This window comes from Pan paniscus, chromosome 18, assembly GCF_029289425.2.
Source record: "Pan paniscus chromosome 18, NHGRI_mPanPan1-v2.0_pri, whole genome shotgun sequence".
Lineage (NCBI taxonomy): Eukaryota > Metazoa > Chordata > Mammalia > Primates > Hominidae > Pan > Pan paniscus.
The window spans coordinates 66,181,426-66,203,488 of NC_073267.2; the positions used below are offsets into that span (position 1 = coordinate 66,181,426).

Below are 22,063 nucleotides of genomic sequence, written 5' to 3' on the forward strand. Positions count from 1 at the left end.
GAGATTGTTTAATTTTTCACTATGACATGTAGGATTTACATGCCTTGCCTTTGGTAATGGAAGCATGGGAGTGTTTTGCCTTGGTCTCCACTTAGCCCACCGCTGCCCCTTTTCTGCCCACAGACACCCCTTCTCCCACTGTAGTGTTGTAAGGAGTTGTCTTATGTCCGAGTTTCTCAGATGCAGAGCTGGAGACAGGGATTCAGGTGCACGTTATCATGGTCAACGACTGCCTGGGGGCTAGCTGGGCTCGGTGGTTCACGCCTATAATCCCAGCGCTTTGGGAGGCCGAGGCAGGCAGATCACTTGAGGTCAGGAGTTTGAGACCATCCTGGCCAACATGGTAAAACCCCATCTCTACTAAAAATACAAAAACTAGCCGGGCGTGGTGGTGGATGCCTGTAATACCAGCTACTCAGGAGGCTGAGGCAGGAATCACTTGAACCTGGGAGGCAGAGCTTGCAGTGAGCAGAGAGGGCACCACTGAATTCCAGCCTGGGTGACAGAGTGAGACTCTGTCTCAAAACAAACAAACAAACAAATAAAAAGCTGACCCCCTGGGGTCAGTGTCACAGGTGGTGAAGGAATTTACCAAGACAGTTGTGGGGAAAGAAAGGTAGATTTATTAGAGAAAAGCGGGACATATGTTCCAAGGGAGCAACGAGCAACATAGCAGAGGGAATGCTGTCTGCAAAAAGGCAGGGGCTGCAGGGGACTTTATAAAGTTGTGCTGTCTGGGCTGAAGGCTTGCAGACAGGAAGCTTGGGTGCAGGTGGGCTATGAGCTGAATGCTTGCAACAGGATGTTTGGGTGCTAGTGAGCTGTTTGCTGTTGACCCTATTTCTCAGAACATTCACTCCCCTCTACCCCTGTGTCTGTTCTTGCCAGCTAAGCTCATTTCCAATTTTCTTTTAGCTCCTTAGGGCTCCACATGCCTGACTTATTAGAGGAGCAAAAGAAGCCGAATATGGAAGGGGAAAGCCTCGGCCTGATCCAGAGTGCTCTAGAACAAATTCCTCCCACTGAACTGTCCTGCTGGGGGGCAAGCAGGTGAGCGCTTGTTCTGTTGTCAGTCACCATTTGCCCCCGGGGTGGGGTGTAACCTGCCAGGCATCCTCAAGGGATGCACTGGCAACAGCAGGGGGATGGTGACAGCCGGTGGGGGGATCTGGAGCACCCACACGCCCACATCCTGCATGGTGAGACCCTTACTGACACCTATTTACAAGCAAGGCTTAAAAAGAAGCATCTGGGGGGCGCCGGGTGAAGGCAAATCTTCAGGGCTCTCGGATCAAACTGGGAGATCTGGGGTTGGAGAAGCAGGCAGCAGGAAATGAATCTGTCTTCTGTTCATATCTGGCTGCAAAGCTCACAAACACTCAAGCTCAGGCTGCAGCTGGATGTGGAATGAGATGGAAGATCGGGCCGCATGACAGCCCAAATGGAATTATAAAAAGAAACAACAAAATCAGTCAGCAGAAAGGTGGCTGGAGACAAAGGGAAAGGTGGAGGGGAGATAACCCTGAACTTTGGCACATGTGTAGGCCTTTGGACAAAGCAACGGAAAGACCTGGCAGAGGATCATTTGAGTCTGAGATGGAGCTCCTGTTTGTTAGGAGATGGGGGCATGCAGGCAGGAGAGCAGTCTCAGAAAGCCCTGGTTCAAGGTGCAGGGGAGAGTGGGTTCACACAGGGCTAAGCACCCTCATCCTTCAAAGGCCTGGGCCTCTGAAGGTCACTGGCCTGCTGCCCATCCTGGTGCAGATCACCCAGGAGTGAGAGGAGAGCAGATATTGCCATCACCCTGGGCTGCAGCACACCTACAGATATGTTTTATTTTTCTGCAACATGGGCTATAAAAATCAAAATCTTAAAAAACCTGGATCTTCTGGAGCCCTGGGCCATTGTTTCTGCATGGCCCCAAGGGCACATTTCAGTAATGGCCACCCCCTTTAAAGCAGTCCTGCCACGGGCCCCACTATTCCCTAATGCATCACACCTGCCGTTTTAATCATTTACAAGACCAGGTTGGCCATGCAGGCGGTTGTGGCTTCCCACTCACCAAGGTTTTGAGAAGTCCAGCCTCAATCATCTTGTTTTTTAATCTTCAATCATCTTTTGAGTTTCCATCCTCTACCTCCAGCTACAGGAATGAGTCCAATGTTCAGAAAAGTGAGGGTATCGGGGGCAGTGGAGGGGGAAGGCCAGCCCAGAGGGTAAGGACCTGAGCCCTGGAACTGTCTGGGTTAAAATCCTGGCTCTGCTGCTAGTTGTGTGAGGTAGGCAAGTTGCTAAAATCCCCCTGGATTTTTAGTTTTCTCATCCCTAAAATGGGAATAATGAAATGAGTAAATACATGTAAAACTTAGCATTGATGAAGTGCTCAGCTAATGTCACCCGTGACTGTGATTACTAGCCCGGACACTGTTGTCACCAGGCATCCTGCTGCACAAACAAGGCTGCTTCGGGGCTGTGCTTCCACTGTGCGGCCATTGGCCGCAGCTGCTCTCAGCAGGCCACAAAGATGCCCTCCCAGCCACCCTCACCACTGACCACAAGCCTCCACAATGGGACCCTGTCTACTCCCCCAAGATCCCAGTATTAGGCACCAGTGTCCCCAGACATTCTGGTACCAGCAGTATCTGAGAGCCTCCTCCAGGGCACTGTGTGCAGCAGACCCAAGACCTTGTGGTCCTCCAGATTTTGGGGAACCACTCCCTTCAGAGCCACACGCCTCCACACCTTCCTCCCCAGCGTGAGCAACCCCTGTCCATCCTGTCTACTTACATCAAAATTCCCCAGGGGAGAAGGGGTAATAAAAATGCCCCAAAATGTCAATTCCCCCATCTCATTAGTCACAATCTCTGAGCTCAGGGCTAGCAATTTATATACACACACGTACACACGCACATAACTTTTTTTTAATTTTAGACGGAGTCTCGCTCTGTTGCCCAGGCTGAAGTGCAGTGGTGGAATCTTGGCTCACTGCAACTCTGCCTCCCGGGTTCAAGCAATTCTCTTGCCTCAGCCTCCCAAGTAGCTGGGACTACAATAGCACGCCACCACACCTGGCTAGTTTTTTGTATTTTTAGTAGAGACAGGGTTTTGTCATGTTGGCCAGACTGGTCTCCAACTCCTGTCCTCAAGTGATTCGCCGCCTTGGCCTCCCAAAGTGCTGGGATTACAGGCGTGAGCCACTGCGCCCACATACACAGAATTTTGGGGGTAAAATTACATTTACATTTGATAAAATGCACATATATATATATATATATTTTTTTTTTTTTTTTTGAGATGGACTCTCGCCCTGTCACCCAGGCTGGAGTGCAGTGGCACAATCTCGGTTCACTACAACCTCGCCCTCCTGGGTTCAAGCAATTCTTCTTCTTCAGCTTCCTGAGTAGCTGGGATTACAGGTGTGTGCCACCACGCCTGGCTAGTTTTTGTATTTTTAGTAGAGATGTTGGCCATGGCTAGTCTCGAACTCCTGACCTCAGGTGATCCACCTGCCTCAGCCTCCCAAAGTGCTGAGATTACAGGTGTCAGCCACCACACCCAGCTAAAATGCACAAATCTTAACAGCAGTTTGACTAGTTTTGACAAACGTACACCACCATGTAACCCATATCTCATTCAAGATCTAGAACATGTCATCACCCTAGAAAGTTCCCTCATCCCCCTGCCAGTCAATACCTCACCTCTCCCTGACCAGAAAACACTATTGTGATTTTATCCCATATTAGTTTTGCTTGTTCCTGAACTTCATATAAATGGAATCAGAGAGTGTGTACTTTTTTGTTCTGGTTTCTTTTAGTCAACCCAGTGTTTTTGAAATCCATCCATATGGTTGTATGTGTCAAGAGTTTGTTCTTTCATATCTCTAAGTAGTATTACATTGTATACATGTATCACAGTTTGTTTATCCGTTCTTCTTTGATGGACATTTAGGTTGTTTCCAGTTTGGGGATATTATGAATAAAGCTGCTATAAGCATTCTTGTGCAAGTCATTTTGTGGACTTGTTCTTTTATTTCTCTGGGATAGATACCAAGAAGTGGAATTGCTGGGGCCCTATTAGAATCTGCCAAACCATATTCTAAAATGGTTGTAGTATTTTACACCCCCGACTGGCAGAATATGGGAGGTCCAGTTGCTTCACATTCCCGCCAGCACTTGCTAGTGTCAGACTTTTAAACTGTGGCCATTCTACTGGTATGAAGTGTTATTCATTGTGGCTTTAACTTAGATTTCCTTGATGACTACTGATGTGGACTATTTTTTCATGTGTTCATTGGTATTTTTATATTGTATTTTATGAAGCGCCTATTCAAATCTTTTGCTCGTTAAAAAAATCGGTTTTTTAAAATTATTAATTTACAGAAGTTCTTTGTATATTTTGGATACCTGTCCTTTGTCATATATGTGTATTGAGAAGATGTCCTTTCAGTCTATGTCTTGCCTTTTCATTTTCTTCAGCTTATGAGACCAACATGCTGCCAGCTGCACCAAGAAAACTGCCACTTTTCATTTTCTTTTTTTTTTTTTTTTTGAGAGGGAGTCTCACTCTGTTGCCCAGGCTGGAGTGCAGTGGCACAATCTCGGCTCACTGCAAACTCCGCCTCCCAGTTTCAAGCCATTCTTCTGCCTCAGCCTCCTGAGTAGCTGGGATTACAGGCATGTGCCACCACGTCTGGCTAATTTCTGTATTTTTAGTAGAGATGGGGTTTCACCAACTCGGCGAGGCTGGTCATGAACTCCTGACCTCAAGTGACCTGCCTGCCTCGGCCTCCCAAAGTGCTGGGATTACAGGCGTGAGCCACCACACCCGGCCACAGTTTTCATTTTCTTAATGGTATCTTTTGATTATCAGAAGTTTTCATTTTTCCTGAGGACCAGTTTATCGTTTTGTCTCTTTTGTTTAGTGCTAGTTTTCTAAGAATATTTGCCTACTGACAACTTATATTTTTAATGAACTTCTCAAGTAATTCTGTTATGCACTAAAATTTGAGGTCCACTGGTCTCAGATAATGAAGCACTATTGGTTTTTTTTTTTTTTTTTGGCCCTGGTTGACAACATTTCCCCTAACATACATGCCTTTGAGTGTGCACGCATACACACACGCACACACACACAAACACACACACACCTGCCACATAGAACAAGAAACCCAGAATTTAAGAACCCAAGAAATTGTGGGTTAGAGACAATGGGTTTGCCCCACTATCTATCCCCTCTTCCTCTTAGTAATAGGAACCTCACAAGTGTCTGGGACGTAGACATACAGCCAAAACCACATTTCCCAGACTATCTGGCAGCCAAGAGTGGCCACGTGACCGTTTTGTCCGATGATTTGTAAGTGGAAGTGGACGTAAAACTTTAGGAATGTATCCTTGAAAGGGACGAGGTGCCGCTCTGGTCCCTGTCCTCTTTCCTAATGGCTGGAACAAGAGCATAATGGCTGGAGCTCCAGCAACCATCTTGGAGACTGAGGCAGGATGCTAAGGATGGGGGAGCAGCAATGTAGGTGGCCGGGTCCTTGATGACTGAAGCCACCACCTAGCCTAGATGGCTTCTCTTCAGACTTCTCTCATGTGACAGAAATAATGTCTTATCTTGTTCAAGCCCCTAAGTGTTGGTATTATTGTCACCATTGCTTTTTGTTTCTTTACGTAGCTGAATTGAAGTCTAATTTCTATACCTGGCTTGAAGTCTAATTTCTATTCCTGTGAGGGGATAGGGAAAATCAACTTCTTGGTTTTTGTTAATGGATGCTTAGCCTGTTTGTGCTGCTATGACTGCATACCACAAACGGTGTAATTTATAAATAATAGAACTTTATTTCTTACAGTTCTGGAGCTGCTGGGCAGACAAAGGTTAACGTGCTAACAGGTTCAGTGTTTGGTGAAGGTCTGGTTTCTGTTCCAAGATGGCACCTTGGACACTGTCTCCTCACATGGCAGAAGGCAGAAGGACAAGACAAAAACAAGCCAAAAAGGCCTAACTAGTTCCCTGCAGCCTCTATAAATGTCATTGTTGTCAACAGGTGTAATGAAACAATGGGCTAAGCCCTGCCCAGCCAAACCCACAGCACAGAAATTATTCCTGTTCTGATCAGGTTGTTGTAGTTCTTTTATTCATTGCACACGTATAGTAATGGCTTATTCTACACAGGGCTTTGCTTGAAGTGAACATATTTTCATTTTATTTGTGGTAATTAATTTCAGGAAAAACAAAATAGAAAAGTTGATTTTTGCCAGCATAGATTTTCAAAAAACAGCAGAGAATTTGGTTATTTAAAAAATGAAGACCATGACCAGGTGTGGTGGCTCAGGCCTGTAATCCCAGCATTTTGGGAGGCTGAAGCAGGCAAATCATGAGGTCAAGAGTTTGAGACTAGCCTGGCCAACATGGTGAAACCCCGTCTCTATTAAAAATACAAAAAATTAGCTGGACACGGTGGTGCCTGCCTGTAATCCCAGCTACTCAGGAGACTGAGGCAGGAGACTCTCTCAAACCCGGGAGGCAGAGGTTGCAGTGAGCCGAGATCGCGCCACTGCACTCCAGCCTGGGCAACAGTGCAAGACTCTTGTCTCAAAAAAAAAAAAAAAATTAAGACCATATTGGAATAAAAACTCTTCCTTCACACCTCTGAATTTTTATCTTTTTTTGAGACAGTGTCTCCCTCTGTCGCCCAGGCTGGAGTCCAGTGGCACGATCTCAGCTCACTGCAGCCCCAACTTCCTCAGGCCAAGGAATCCTCCTGCTTGAGCCTCCCATGTAGCTGGGACTACAGGCAGATGCCACCAAGCCCAGCTAATTTTAAAACATTTTTTGTAGAGACAAGTCTCACTATGTTGCCCAAGCTCGTCTTGAACTCCTGGCCTTAAGCAATCCTCATGCCTTGGCCTCCCAAAGTGCCAAGATTACAGGCATGAGCCACCGCACCTGGCCACATACTTCCCAATTTTAACTGAACCATGAAACTAAAAATCAGACTTCTCATAATACAAAATCAAATACATTACAAAAAGTAAATGCTGTGAAGACACTTAGGGATTAAAAAAGCACGTAAACATACTTTTCCATGAAAAGCAATTACAACATTGTCAGCCAGATGGATAAAGAAAGTTTTGGTTTTGCCTGCGCATCCTCTCTTTCCTGACTTTTTGCTTGACTTTTTCACGATTTTTAAAAATTATTTCTTATTCTAAAAAAGAATGAGACCTCTAAGACAGCCATCAACCAGGGGGCTACAGCCTCCAGCTTGTGTGTCCCACGGTTTTCAGAACTGTGGTGTTGGTTTACTGAAGTCTGAGTTCTGCCCAGTGGCCAGCATTGGGCACAGTCTTATCCCTCAAGGCTGATAAGATCTAGACAGTTACATTACAGAACAGCTGAACTGGCTGACCCCCAAGAGAGGTCATGTATAGGAGCTGGTCTTCCCTGCTATGCCACACATGCCAGTGTTAGCCCCAGTTTGGGTCAAATTTGAGTTAAGACTCTGCTTCAAGCAATTGGATAACTTGTGTGATTGGAGCCTCCATTCTGAGAGTCTCCTGGCAGCTCATTCAGGACCTTTTTAAACTAACATTCACCGAACACCCACTAATGGACACAAAGCCTTCAAGGGCTTCCATTCTAGTGAAATTTATGCACAAAACAAAAATTGCGCCTGTAATCCCAGGGAAGCGGAGGCAGAAGAATCACTTGAGGGAGTTTGAGACCAGCCTGGGCAACACAGTAAGACCCCATCTCAACAAAAAATTTTTAAAAATAACTGGGCATGGTGGTATGTGCCCATAGTCCTAACTACTCCAGAGGTGAGGCAGGAGGATTGTTTGAGCCCAGGAGTGTGAGGTTACAGTGAGCTATGATTGCACCACTGCACTCCAGCCTGGGTAACACAGCAAGACCGTGTCTCTAAAAAATAAAAATAAAAAATTGCAACTTTTTATGATGTGTGTAGGGTACTTGACAGCTTTGCACTGGTGGGGCGAGGAGACCTCTACTCAATTCTAGAATACTGGGGCCACTGGCCTTGCCAAAAATAAAATGGTTAACACTTACTGAGCACCTACCATATGCAAAACTCTGTTCTAAGTCTTTAACATGTATTAAGTAGCTCAATCCTTGTAACAACCTTTCATGGTGGGTTACCATTATCTCCATAAGAATACCCACAATGTGAAAGAAGTAAATCCCTGGAAGGTAAACGGGGAGAGGTTCTTGGTATAGTTACCAAAGAAGGGTGTTGGAAGGCCCCAAAGCCAGCTGTGTTCACTACTGTTCTCCACACTGGTTTGCTGATATTAATTTTCTTCTGGGTTTGCAGAGAAGGACTAAGTTTTCTGATTTCTTTCTTTCTCTCTCTTTCTTTTTTTCTTTCTCTCTTTCTCTCTCTCTCTGTCTCTTTCTTTTTGAGACAGAGTCTCTCTCTGTCACCCAGGCTGGAGTGCAGTGGTGTGATCTCAGCTCACTGCAACCTCTGCCTCCCAGGTTCAAGCGATTCTTGTGCCATAGCCTCCCAAGTAGCTGGGATTACAGGTGCCTACCACCATGCCCAGCTAATTTTTGTATTTTTAATAGAGATGGGGTTTCACCATGTTGGCCAGGCTGGTCTCAAACTCCTGACCTCAAGTGATTCACCCTCCTCAGCCTCCCAAAGTGTTGGGATTACAGGCGTGAGCCACCGTGCCTGGCCTAAGTCCTCTGATTTCTAAGAGTGGCAATAGCTACAAGTCTGTTTCTGTTTTCTACTTTCACTCTTGGGGACACTTTTCTTTTATCATTTAAGTTTTTTTTCTTGAAACTCCAGCTGCAAATACATTTAATAATCAACCACAAGAGAGCCCTTGACAGATGGGCCTTGAAACAGATGGCTCCATTGAAAGGCGGCAATTAAAATTGGAGGGTAATTTGAACCAATCAAGAAGATGGGGTCTCTTGGAGGCAAAGTTTCTACAAAAACCGAAACCATATCCTCCAAGCTCCTTTGGTACATTTTTCACCCACAGATGAGCCTTCCTGGGAGTGGATCCAACTTTTTTAAACATCTGGAATGTTGAAAAGGAAGAGAGAGAAGCCCTTGGGCCTTGTCAATCAAATTCACTTTTCTTTTGGCAAATTCAGCATCAGTGACAAATTGTGCAATTTGACATAAACAAAGTTGATAGATGTCGGCAAAGCTGTTTTTAAACAGCAGCAATGGAGAGATGTGTAGGATGGGGATTTTTCTCATTCAACAGTCAGTATGTTTAATAACAAATAAAACAACCAGATGTTGAAAAAAAAACCTACCACCTTGACAATGTCATCTGATAGTCAGCTGCTGCTGATTAATGAGTGTGGGATATATTCCAATCTCAATTCAGAAAGCTGGCAGAAATGTCCATGTAAGGACTTCTCTGGATAATTCCTTAATAGAGTTAACGAAGGGCTCTAAATTCACCTTGGAGGCTTTCTTGAGATAAAAAGCACTGGCCTTGATTTTTATTATTTTATTTTTTTATTTTTATTTTGAGGCAGAGTCTCACTCTGTTGCCCACACTGGAGTGCAGTGATGCAATCTCGGCTCACTGCAACCCCATCCTCCTGGGTTCAAGTAATTCTCATGCCTCAGCCTCCCGAGTAGCTGGGACTACAGTCTGCACCACCACACCTGGCTGATTTTTGTATTTTTAGTAAAGATGGGGTTTCACCATGTTGGCCAGGTTGGTCTCGAACTCCTGACCTCAAGTGATCCACCTGCCTTGACCTCCCAGAGTGCTGGGATTACAGACATGAGTCACTGTGCCCAGATTGGCCTTGATTTCAGAAGACTTGAGTGCAAGTCCTGGTCTGCCACTCTTTCCTTATATGACTTGGGTAAGTCATTCAATCCCCTTGGAGCTTAGGTTCCCCATAGGATACATAATGATGATAAACTCTGCCCTGTCTACTCCTAAGTTATTGCAAGGCTCAAGTGGAATAATTGCTGTCAATCACTTTTTCCTTAATTTAAAATTTTTGAGAAATAATTACATCCAGTAAAATGCACAAATCTTAAGTGTACAGCTTAATAAATTTTTATGGCCATGGCCACTGGCTCACACCTGTAATCCCAGCACATTGGGAGGCTGAGGTGGGCAGATTGCTTGAGTCCAGGAGTTGGAGACCAGCCTGGGTGACATGGTGAAACCTCGTCTCTACAAAAAATACAAAAATTAGCTGGGCGTGGTGGCCTGCACCTGTAGTCCCAGCTACTTGGGAGGCTGAGGTGGGAGGTTAGCTTGAGCCGGGGAGGCAGAGGTTGCAGTGAGCTAAGATCATACCATTGCACTCAAGCCTGGGTGACAGAGTGAGACCCTACTTCAAAAAAAATACATTAAATAAATACACAAATAGGGCCGGGTGCGGTGGCTCACGCCTGTAATCCCAGCACTTTCGGAGGCAGAGGTGGGTGGATCACGAGGTCAGGAGATCGAGACCATCCTGGCTAACATGGTGAAACCCCGTCTCTACTAAAAAACCAAAAAATTAGCCCAGCGCAGTGGCGGGTGCCTGTAGTCCCAGCTACTCGGGAGGCTGAGGCCAGAGAGTCACTTGAACCTGGGAGGCAGAGCTTGCAGTGAGCCAAGATTGCACCACTGCACTCCAGCCTGGGTGACAGAGCGAGATTCCATCTCAAAAAAATAAATAAATAAATAAATACACAAATAGATAAATAAGTAAATTTTTGCGTATGTATACTCCTATGTTGCCACTCAGCTCAAGATATAGAATATTTCTGACACCTCAAAAAGTTCCCTGTGCTCTTTCCTGGCCCATAGTTTCAAGGAACAATTATTCTCACCTCTATCACTAGAGATAAGCTTGCTTGTTCTTGAATTTGAGATAAGTCGAATCTCATAGTATGTATTCTTTTATGTCTGGCTTTCAATTGACATAGGTTTTGGGGATTCATTTCTATTGGTGCAGCAGTCAGTGGTATGTTCCTTTCCATTGCTGAGTAGTGTTCCACTGGGTGGCTATTCCAGTTTGTTTATCCATTTTTCTCCTGTGGGTAGACATCTGAATTGTTTCCAGTTTGGGATTATTATGAATAAAGCTGCCATTAACAAAAGACCATGAGATCTGCAGAGGAAGAGGGAGAGCTTTATTTTCTCTCTCTACATATATGGAAAACAATCTGCAGAATGGGGAGGCACAGTCTTCAGCATAAGTGAAAGCTTACCCTGGGAAGAATAAAGGTAGAGTCTGGCCTCAGTAGGGAAAATTCTCAATTAGGTCTGCTTATACAAATGAAGGATTCAAACTGGTTCAGTTCTGATTAGTCAAAATAGTCCAGTCCTAAGCCGGGTGCAGTGGCTCATGCCTGCAATCCCAGCACTTTGGGAAGCCCAGGCGGGCAGGTCACTTGAGGCCAGGAGTTTGAGACCAGCATGACCAACATGGTGAAACCCTGTCGCTACTAAAAATATAAAAACTAGCCAGGCCTGGATTTGGGATTTGCTCTCACTATCCTTAACCCTTGGCTTCCCACAAACTCAACCAATTGCCAGGGGTTGGTGTTCTAGAGAAAGCCTGTTTGCTATCCTGGATAATGTCAAGTCACCTTCTGTGCCGCTGACATGAAACCCATCTGAAAGGCAAAGTAAGAAGCTTCCCTTTTAAGCTTTTAATGGCTTTTTTTTTTTTTTTTTAATTAAGACAGAGTCTCACTCTGTCACCCAGGCTGGAGTGCAGTGGCACAATCTTGACTCACTGCAACCTTCACCTCCTGGGTTCAAGTGATTCTCCTGCCTCAGCCTCCTGAGAGCTGGGACTACAGGTGCGTGCCACCATGCCAGCTAATTTTTGTATTTTTAGTAGAGACGGGGTTTTACCACTTTGGCCAGGCTGGTCTCAAACTCCTGACCTCAAGTGATCTCCCTGCCTCAGCCTCCCAAAGTGCTGGGATTACAGGTGTGAGCCACTTTGCCTAGCCAAAGTTTTTAATGACTTTTGAAGAATATTGCTAATCACTCATCCACAGCTCACCAAGCTTTATGTAATTTGCGACTCCCCACTAAGAAATCGTCTCTGGAAGCAGCAGCTCAAGATAGGGGGTAACAATTAGTGGAGCTGGATTCTGTTATTTAAGAAATATTTCTTGCTTTCCTTCCATGAACCACATGCTAGGTATTGTGGGGAATACCAAAGAAGGAAAGCAAGGTTCCAGACTGCAAACTATCAGGGAAAGTGACGTGAATTTCGGATTGCAAAAATATTTAATATTCCATGGTGAAGGGAATATTCTATTTTATTTTTACTTTTTATTGTAGCATAATGAATAACATATGTATGGTAAAGTGCACAAATCTTAAATGTGCAGCTCAATGAATTTTTAAAAAGTGAATACATCCATGCACTCAGCATCCAGATGAAGAAATAGAACATTAAGAGATCTCAGAAGTTTCCTTCATTCCTCTTCCCAGGCAACAACCTCTCCCTGTTTCATGATAATCACTGTCCTGACATCTGTCACCATAGATTAGTTTTTCCTTACTTGAACTCTATATAAATGAAATTATACTTTTGTGTCTAGCTTTTTTTGTATGACATTATGTCTGCAAGATTCATTCATGTTGTTGCTTGAGGATGGAGTTCATTCTTTTTTTTTCCTGAATTATTTTATTATATGACCACAACATAATTTATTTTTCCCTTCTTCTGTTAATGGACTTCTGGGTTGTTTCCCCTGTTGGGCTAGTACAAATAATGGTGCTATGAACATTGGTGTACATGGCTTTTAATGAAAATATGTACACATTTATGCTGAAGATAGGTAGATAAGTAAATAGATAGATAGATAGATAGATGTACTAGGTCATAGAGTATGTGTATATTTAGCTTTAATATATTTTGCCAGTTTTCCCAAGTGGTTGTCCCTGTTTATAAACCCTCGGCTGCATATGATGGTCCCAGTTGCTCCACAACCTCTTGGACAGTTAGTATTGTCAGTTTTAAAGTGTAGCCATTTTCTCAACATCATTAGTTGTCATGAAAATGAAGACTAAAACCACAATGAGATACTCTGTATGTCTATTAGAATGCCTCAAATAAAGAAAAAACCTGACAATATTACGTGTGAACAAAGATTGGAGCAACAGGAACTCATACATTGCTCCTGGTGGGAATGATACAACCATTGAGAAAATAATTTGGCATTTTCTTATAAAGTTATATATATATATGCATCATATGACCCAGAATTTCCATTGCTAGGTATTTATTCAAGGGAAATGAAAACATATGTTTGCACAAAAACTTATACAAGAATTTTCACAGCAGCTTTATTCCTCATAGCCAAAAACTGGAAATAACCCCAAACATCCACCAAAATGAATGGATAAGCCAGGTGCAGTGGCTCACGCCTGTAATCCCAGCACTTTAGGACCCGAGGTGGGTGGATCACTTGGGTCAGGAGTTCAAGACCTGCCTGGCCAACATGGCGAAACCTCATCTCTACTAAAAATACAAAAATTAGTGGAGTGTGGTGGCGCATGCCTGTAATCCCAGCTACTTGGGAAGCTGAGGCAGGAGAATCGCTTGAACCCGGGAGGCAGAAGTTGCAGTGAGCCAAGATCACACCACTGCACTCCAGCCTGGGCCACAGAGCAAGATTCTGTTTCAAAAAAACAAAACAAAACAAAGATGAATGGATAAATAAAATGTGATATATCCATATAATGAATTCTAATCATCAATAAAAAGGAATGAACTATTGATACAGACATGGACAAACATAAAAAAAATGATGCTGAGCTAAAGAAGCCAGACACGAAAGATAAAGGGTGATTACATTTACATGAAATTTAGCCAACAGGCATTGACTGCAAAGGGACATGAGGGAAACATCAGGATGATGGAAATGTTCCACGTCTTGATTGTGGTGATGGTCATACAGATATATACATGTACTAAACATATCTAAGTGTACTCTTAAAACAAGTGCATTTTATTGTATGGAAGTATCCTCCATAAAATATCTAGTTATTCTGGTCTGACAGATATGTAGTGGTTTTTCATTATGGATTTAATTTGCATTATCCTGATGACCAACTGTGTTAAGCACCTTGCATATATTATTGGCAAGTCAGATATTGTATTAGTCAGGGTTCTACAGAGAAACACAACAAATCAGATGTGTGTGCATAGATAGATAGATAGATAGATAGATTGATTGATTGATCTAATATGATTATGAAAGTTGACAAGTCTCAAGATCTGCAGTCATCAAGCTGGAGACCCAGGACCTAGAAGAGTGGTTGGTGTAGTTCCAGTCCCAGTCTGACAGTCTCAAGACCCAGGAAGAGCTAATGTTTCAGCTTGAGTCGAAAGACAGAAAAAAAAAGCCCATGTCCCAGCTTAAAGATAGGTAGAAGGAATTCTCCGTTACTCAGCCTTTGCATTTTTCTCAGGCCTTCAACTGATTGGATGTAGCCCACCTGCATTAAGGAGGGCAATCTTGTTTACTCAGTCTACCCATGCACATGTTAATCTCATCCAGAAACACCCCCACAGACACACTCAGAATAACATTTGATGAAATGTCTGGGCATCCCATAGCCCAGTCAAGTTGACACATACAATTTAACCATCACATATCCTCTTTTGTGAAATACCTGTTTAGGTTTTTGCCCACTTCTAACAGGATCTGTCTTTTTCTTCTTGATTTATAAGAGTTCTCTATATAGTCTAGATATGAGTCTTAGATTAGTGTATTGCAAACTTCTTCCAGTGGTTTGCCTTTCACTCTCTCGGTTCCATCTAATTTATCAGTCTTTTCATTACGGTTAATGTTTACTGTGTCTTGTTTAAGAAATGTTTGCCAACCCCCAGAACCTCTAGGTCATTAAGCCTATTATCTTGTCTTTAAGAAAGTTTATTGTACTTTTTTTTTCACATTCAGGTCTATAAGCCATCTGGAATTCATTGTTGGTTTATGGTGTGAGGTAAGGATGAGATGAATGCTGCTGTTCTTTTTAAATTTTTTATAGAGCCAATAGATTCAATACCATTTATTGAAAATAGAATCCTTTCTCCACCTGAGTTACTGTTTTTAAAATCAGATAACTATATAAGTGTGGGTCTGTCTCTGGGCTCTCTATTCTGTTTCATTGGTCTATTCATTTTTTTGCCAAGATCATCCTTTTTAAATTATGACAGCTTTTAAATAAGTCTTGAAATCTTGAGGCATAAGTCCCTCTCCCACATTTTCTTCTTTAAGAATGTCTGAAAAGAATGTTTTTGGCCTTTTGCATTTTCAGATAAATTTTAGAATCAGCTTGTCAATTTCCATTCAAAATGTGCTAGGATTATGGTTGGGATTGCATTGAATCCATAAATCACTTTGGGGAGAACTGGCATCTTGAGTCTTTGATCCAAAAACATGGCTTATCTCAACATTTATTTAGGTCTTCTTGAGTTGCTCTCATTAATGCCTTGTAGTTTTTAGCATCAAAATCTTGTACATCTTTTTGTGAGGTTTAATCCTATTTATATGATTTTTATGCTAATGCAAATGATATCATTTAAAATGTTCATTTTCCAGTTATTTTTCACAAATATATAGAAATATAATTAATTTTTGTACACTGACCTTTTTTTACAGGCTTGCTAACTTCGTTAATTAATTTTAATATTTTGTCTGTAGATTATTTTGGGTTTTCTTCTTATGTATTCATGTCATCTGTCCATGATGGTGATTTTATTTTTTTCTTGCCAATCTTTATGCCTACTATTTCTCCTTCTTGCCTACTGCACTGGCTTAGACCTCTAATACAATGTTGAATATAAATGGTAACAGCTGACATCTTTGTTATGTTTATACGACTTTAGGAGAAATATTTATATTTTTCCATTAAGTGATATTTGCTGAAAGTTTTTTATAGATACCCTGCATCAGATTAAGTTCCCCTCTATCCCTACTTTGCTAAAAGTTTTTATCATAAATACATGTTGAATTGTATTAAATGCTTTTTATTGGCATCTATTAAGATAAACATTTATATTTCTCATTTATGTTGTTAGTGTGGAGAATTACATACATTTTCTAATGTTACATTCTTGGTAAAAAATAATTCTTCCTATGATCCTGATGTATTATCCTTTTGCTATATTGCTAGATTGGGTTTCTCAATATTTTATTTCAGATTTTTGCCTTTATGTTTAGTAGGGCTGTTCTTCTATTTCTTTTCTTGTAGGGTCCTGCCAGGTTTTGGAATCAAGGTTATGCCAGCCTCATTGAACTAGTTGACACGTGTTCTTATTTTTTCTGTTCTCTGGAAGAGTTCATGTAAGATTCGTATTATTTCTTCCTTAAATATTTGAAGGAATTCACCAGTGAAGACACCTGGGCCTGGAGTTTTCTGGTTTTGGTGTGTTTGTTTGATTTGGTGGTAAGTAGAAGGTGTGTTTTGAAATCTTGTCTGTCCCAGAGGCCTTGACACTTGCTGACCCCGCATAGCTCCACATGGCTGCTCCTTTGGGAATCCAGGTCTCTGCTCAGATGCCATCTCCTCAGAGAGGTCTTCCATTACTTCCCCAGCTGAAGCAGCACTCACTCCCCTCAGCTGCACTTTCTATTTTTTTTTTTTTTCTTCTTGAGACAAGGTCTCACTCTGTCGCCCAGGCTGGAGTGCAGTGGCTCAATCATAGCTCACTGTAGCCTCGACCTCCTGGTCTCAAGTGATGCTCCCACCTCAGCCCCCCAAGTAGCTGGGACTACAGACACGTGCCACACACCCGGCAAATTTTTGTATGTTTTGTAGAGATGAGGATTCGCCATATTGCCCAGGCTGGTCTCGAACTCCTGAGCTCAAGTGATCCCCAACCTTAGCCTCCCAAAATGCTGGGATTACAGGCATGAGCCACTGCCCCTGGCCCTTTCTATTTTTTTTATATACAGGCTTATCACTCCCTGAAACTAACCTTCCCCAAAATCTGTTCATTTGTTTATTGTGTGTTTGCCCTGTTAGAATGTGAGCTCCATGGGGCCAGGGATCTCATCAATTTCATTCATTCTGAATCCCCAGCACTCAGCACACAGCAGCACTCAACAAATATTTTTCAAGAGACTAAATGAAAGGAGGTCAAATGGAGGCCCTTTCCCCACAAAGTCACAAGAAGAACAATGAATCACTTTTATTTTTTATTTTTATTTTTTATTTGAGATGGAGTCTTGCTCTGTTGCCCAGGCTGGAGTACAGGGGTGCAATCTTGGCTCACTGCAACCTCTGCCTCCTAGGTCCAAGCAATTCTCCTGCCTCAGCCTCCTGAGTAGCTGGGATTACAGGTGCTCACCACCCCAACTAATTTTTGTATTTTTATTTATTTATTTTTTCACCAGGCTGGAGTGCAGTGGCATGATCTTGGCTCAGTGCAACCTCTGCCTCCCGGGTTCAAGCGCTTCTCCTGCCTCAGCCTCCCGAGTGGCTGGGACTAGACGCACGTGCCATCACAATCCAGCTAATTTTTGTATTTTTAGTAGAGATGGGGTTTCAGCATGTTGGCCAGGATAGTCTCAATCTCTTGGCCACATGATACGCCCATCTCAGCCTCCCAAAGTGCTGGGATTACAGGTGTGAGCCACCGCGCCCAGCCAAATTTTTGTATTTTTAGTAGAGACAGGATTTCACCATATTGGCCAGGCTGGTCTCAAACTCTTGACCTCAAGTGATCTGCCTGCCTCAGCCTCCCAAAGTGCCGGGATTACAGGCATGAGCCACCGTGCCCGGCTGAGCCTTACTTTAAAAAATGTTTTAATAGACATTTTTTTAGAGCAGTTTTAGGAGCACAGCAAAATTGAGCCAAAGGTATAGCGATTTTTCACATACCCCCTGCCTGTACACACGCCTAGCCTCTCCCATTACCAACATCCCCCACCAGAGTGGTACATTTCTTACAACTGATGAGCCCATTTGACGCATCATGATCACCCAGTCTGTAGTTTACATTAGGGTTTACTTTTGGTGGTGTACATTCTGTGGGTTCAAGCAAATTTGTAATGCCGTGTATCTAAAAGCCTCATCTTTTTAATAATTAAAGTTGACCATTGTCTTCATTGAACTTACACAGAAACAAAACCATGCAATATAATTCTGTATTCCTTGCCAAGTTACAATGTCATTGTGGAACAAAATGCAATGAACATGAAAATAAGACTTTCTCAGCTTCTTTGTAAATGGAACTGTTTAATATTATTTTGTTAATGGGTAGAATAAAATGTAATCTGATGGTGAAAACATTCTTCTTGACATTGTGGAAAATACCTCCCTATATTGCATGTGATGGAAAAGCAATTCGACTGGGAAAAGTTTACTGAATTAAGCTTACTGAATTCTGGCCTATTGACCTTATAACAAGCATGTTAGATGAGACGTTATAAGGGCTCAAGTAATACCTGCATCCTTCAGGATTATTTTGATTGCAAGTGATGTAAAACCTCAGTGAAATTGAGCAAAAAATAAAATTTTCTGGGTCATGCAACAAAACATTCCAGGGATAGGGTTAGCTTTAGGCACAGCTTGATCCAGAAGCTGTGTCACAATGTCACTTGAGTACAGGCTCTCTCTCCATCACTACATTGCTCTCTTCTGTATTGTCTTCCTCCCCAGACAAATTCTTCCCTTGTGGACAATAAACAAACAGGCCGGGCATGGTGGCTCATGCCTGTAATCCTAGCACTTTGAGAGGCCAAGGAGGGCAGATCACTTGAAGTCAGGAGTTCCAGACCAGCCTGGCCAATATGGTGAAACCCCGTCTCTACTAAAAATACAAAAATTAGCTGGGCGTGGTGGCATACACCTGTAATCCAAGCAACTAGGGAGCCTGAGGCACAAGAATCACTTGAACCTGAGAGGCAGAGGTTACAATAAGCCAAGATTGTGCCACTGCACTCCAGCCTGGGCAACAGAGTGTAACTCTGTCTCAAAATAAACAAACAAACAAACAAACAAAAATTTGAAAGGAATGATAATGCCTACAAAAACATCTTCACAGTTCTAATTTATTCCAGTCATAAAGATAAGTGTCTGAGCAGAACATCTTAAGAGTGCATTTTCTTGATCCTATTGGGTTATAAACCAGTTCCTGAACCAGTCCCTGTGGCCAGGGTACTGCACTACTCTGCTCTGATTGGCGAGGCCTGAGTCACATGCCACCAATCAAAACACAGGGACTGAGATTTGGGGCAGGAACGCTCCACAGGGGAGTCCAAGTGTTAAAAGACGTCCCATTAGAGAGCAAATGTCTGGTAATACGGTATAGTGCGTTGAATACACATCCCATATACTCAATGAGTTCATCTGAAGACTAAGAATATTCAAAAGCGCAATTCAACCAGACGAGAGTACAAAGGCATGTGTTTGTTTGATATCATCATGCAGCCAAAAAAGGTAGAGTTATACACTTGGTATGTATAGAAGACATGCAAAATCTGTGTTACAATACAGGGTTCCATCAAATACTTCCTTTGAAAAACAGGATTCTGTTAAATAATGTTTGGGACCCAGTAGGACTAAATGAGGGAAGGTAAGGACTCTCCACCACCACCCAGCTCCCTTTTAAGTAGGAAAGAGCTTGAAAATCCCCACCTCTGAGAAAGGGGCCTTGCGGGGGCTCTGGGGCACATCTCAGAACAATTCTCAAGGCAAAGGCTCTTGAAAGATTCTGAGCTCAGATAAAGTGATGTTTAAGGAAGCTCTTCTGGCAAGGCCATGAGCCAATGCACCCAGTTCTCTTAAAAACAAGAAAACAAAAAACAAACCAAAAAAAACAAATAATATATTGTTTATGCACAGATACATTTGTGATAAAACTATAAAACATTGGAATGATAAATATGAAATGTCAGTTTGTGGTTATCTCTGGGGATAGGAAGGTATATGGGAAGACCATCTGGAAAACTGCAAGGTTTTTTAAGATGAGGTGTCACTCTGTTGTACAGGCTGGAGAGCAGTGGCACGACCAGGGCTCACTGCAGCCTTGACCTCCTGGGCTCAGGTGATCCTCCCACCTCAGCCTCCCCAGTAGCTGGGACTACAGCTGCACACTACCATGCCCAGTCAATTTTTTTGTATTTTTTGTAGAGACAGGGTTTCACCATTTTGCCCAGGCTGGTCTTGAACTCTGAGGCTCAAGCTACCCTCTTGCCTCAGCCTCCCAAAGTGCTGAGATTGCAGGCGTGAACCACTGCGCCTGGCCACTTTTTCCATTTAACATTATGTTTCCAAGATTCATCCATGGTGTATCTGTGGCTGAAGCACACTCATTTTTCACTGCTGTGTAATGCTCCATTGCATAATATCCCACAATTTATTTATCCTTTTTTTTTTTGGTTAACAGATATTTGGCTTGTTTCAAGTTTTTTGCTAATATGAACTGTGCTGCTATGAAGATTCTTGCTTATAACTCCTGGTGCATATGTGTAAGAGTTTCTCTAGGGCATATATCTAGGAGTTGAATTGCTGGGTTTTACAATGTAGAAATATTCAGCTTTAAAAGCCAAGTGTCCGGAATTTTCATTTGGCAATATTGCACAAGCATTTGTCTATGTCATTAAAAGTTCTTTTTTTTTTTTTTTTTTTACATAAAGGAAAAGCAAGGTAAAAGTATAAAACATTATTCAGATGCAAGATACTATTATCTTTGTGGATATTCTCTGACCATAGCGGGGTCTGGTTACATATATAATAGCTTCAGGGCAAAGGCCACATTCATACATATTGTTAATCAGCACCAATTATTTATAGAGAACTCACAATATGCTGGTGTGAGGTATTAAAAATAAACAAAGCTGGACACTAGTTGCTATAGACTTCTTAATGTTTGTGTCCTCCCCCTTCAAATTTATATGTTGAAACTCTGCCCTCCATTGGGATGGTATTAAGAGGGGAGGACTTTGGTAGGTGATTGGGTCATGAGAGTGAAGCCCTCATGAATGGGATTAGAGCCCTAATAAAAGAAATATTGGAGAGCTCCCCTCACCCTTCTGTGTGTGGTTACAGGGAGAAGAGTGCTATATTAGTCCGTTCTCATGCTGCTGTGAAGAAATACCTGAGACCAGGTCATTTATAAAGAAACGAGGTTTAATTGACTCACAGTTCCGCATGGCTGGGGAGGCCTCAGGAAACTTACAATTATGGTGGAAGGCACATGTTCACAGGGCAGCAGGACAGAGAATGAGTGCAAGCAGGGGAAATGCCAGACGCTTATAAAACCACCAGATCTCATGAGACTTACTATCGTGAGAACAGCATGCCAGAAACTGCCCCCCATGATCTGGTTACCTCCACCTGGTCTCACCCTTGATATGTGGAGATTATGGGGATTATAATTCAAGGTGAGATTTGGGTGGGGACACAGAGCCAAACCATATCAAGTGCTATCTATGAATTAGGAGGCAGGCCCTCAGCAGACACTGAATCTGCGGGTGCTTTAATCTAAGGCTTCCCAGCCTCTAGAACTGTGAGAAAAAAATTTCTGTTGTGTATAAGCCATCCAGTCTATGGATGAGTCTGACCCCACTTGTCCCTACTCACCATCTTCCAGCCGCACACCCCTTCTTTCTAGTCTCCAAACACTAAGCTGGCTTCCCCTGGAGACTTCACTCTTGTTCCCTCTGCCTGGAATTCTTTGAAGCCAGAACTTTGCAAGCCCCATCCTTTCTCATCCTTCTTTACTCAGCTCAAGATGTCGCCATCTCAGAAAGGCCTCCCTTCAACATCCAAGCATTCTCTCTCCCATCACCCTGTTTTTTCTTCATAGCTCTTCTTGCAAAGTGCAGTTATTTATTACATTTTTGTTTCCCCTGCCAACCTGGTAACTCAATGAGGGCAGCGATCTTGTCTGACGTGGTCGCTACCGTGTTGCCAGTTCCTAGACTAAGGCCTGGCCCTTGGATGGCGCTCAAGAAGGAGTAAGAAATTCCTTTAACTTAGGGAATTCTGGAATCGCTTTTTCCCGGCAGAGCCGACTCTAACCAAGTGGGAAAGGCGAGGTCCGTGGCTGCCTGTGGCCCAGGGGTGACGGTTTGGCCCAA

At 43.0% G+C, this 22,063-nt stretch overlaps 1 long non-coding RNA gene across 2 annotated transcripts; it reads right to left on the reverse strand.

Annotated features, from left to right (window-relative positions):
- Positions 1-605: 605 nt before the first annotated feature.
- On the reverse strand, positions 606-22,056 carry LOC130540908 (uncharacterized). 2 transcript variants are annotated; one of them, XR_008954940.1, is made up of 3 exons: positions 21,564-22,056; positions 2,063-2,143; positions 606-1,396 (listed from the first exon to the last, which is right to left on the reverse strand). It is a non-coding gene; the product is annotated as an uncharacterized LOC130540908 (long non-coding RNA). The 2 variants fall into 2 exon arrangements; XR_008954941.1 differs by having other exon boundaries at positions 2,063-2,325.
- Between the last annotated feature and the right edge of the window lie 7 nt (positions 22,057-22,063).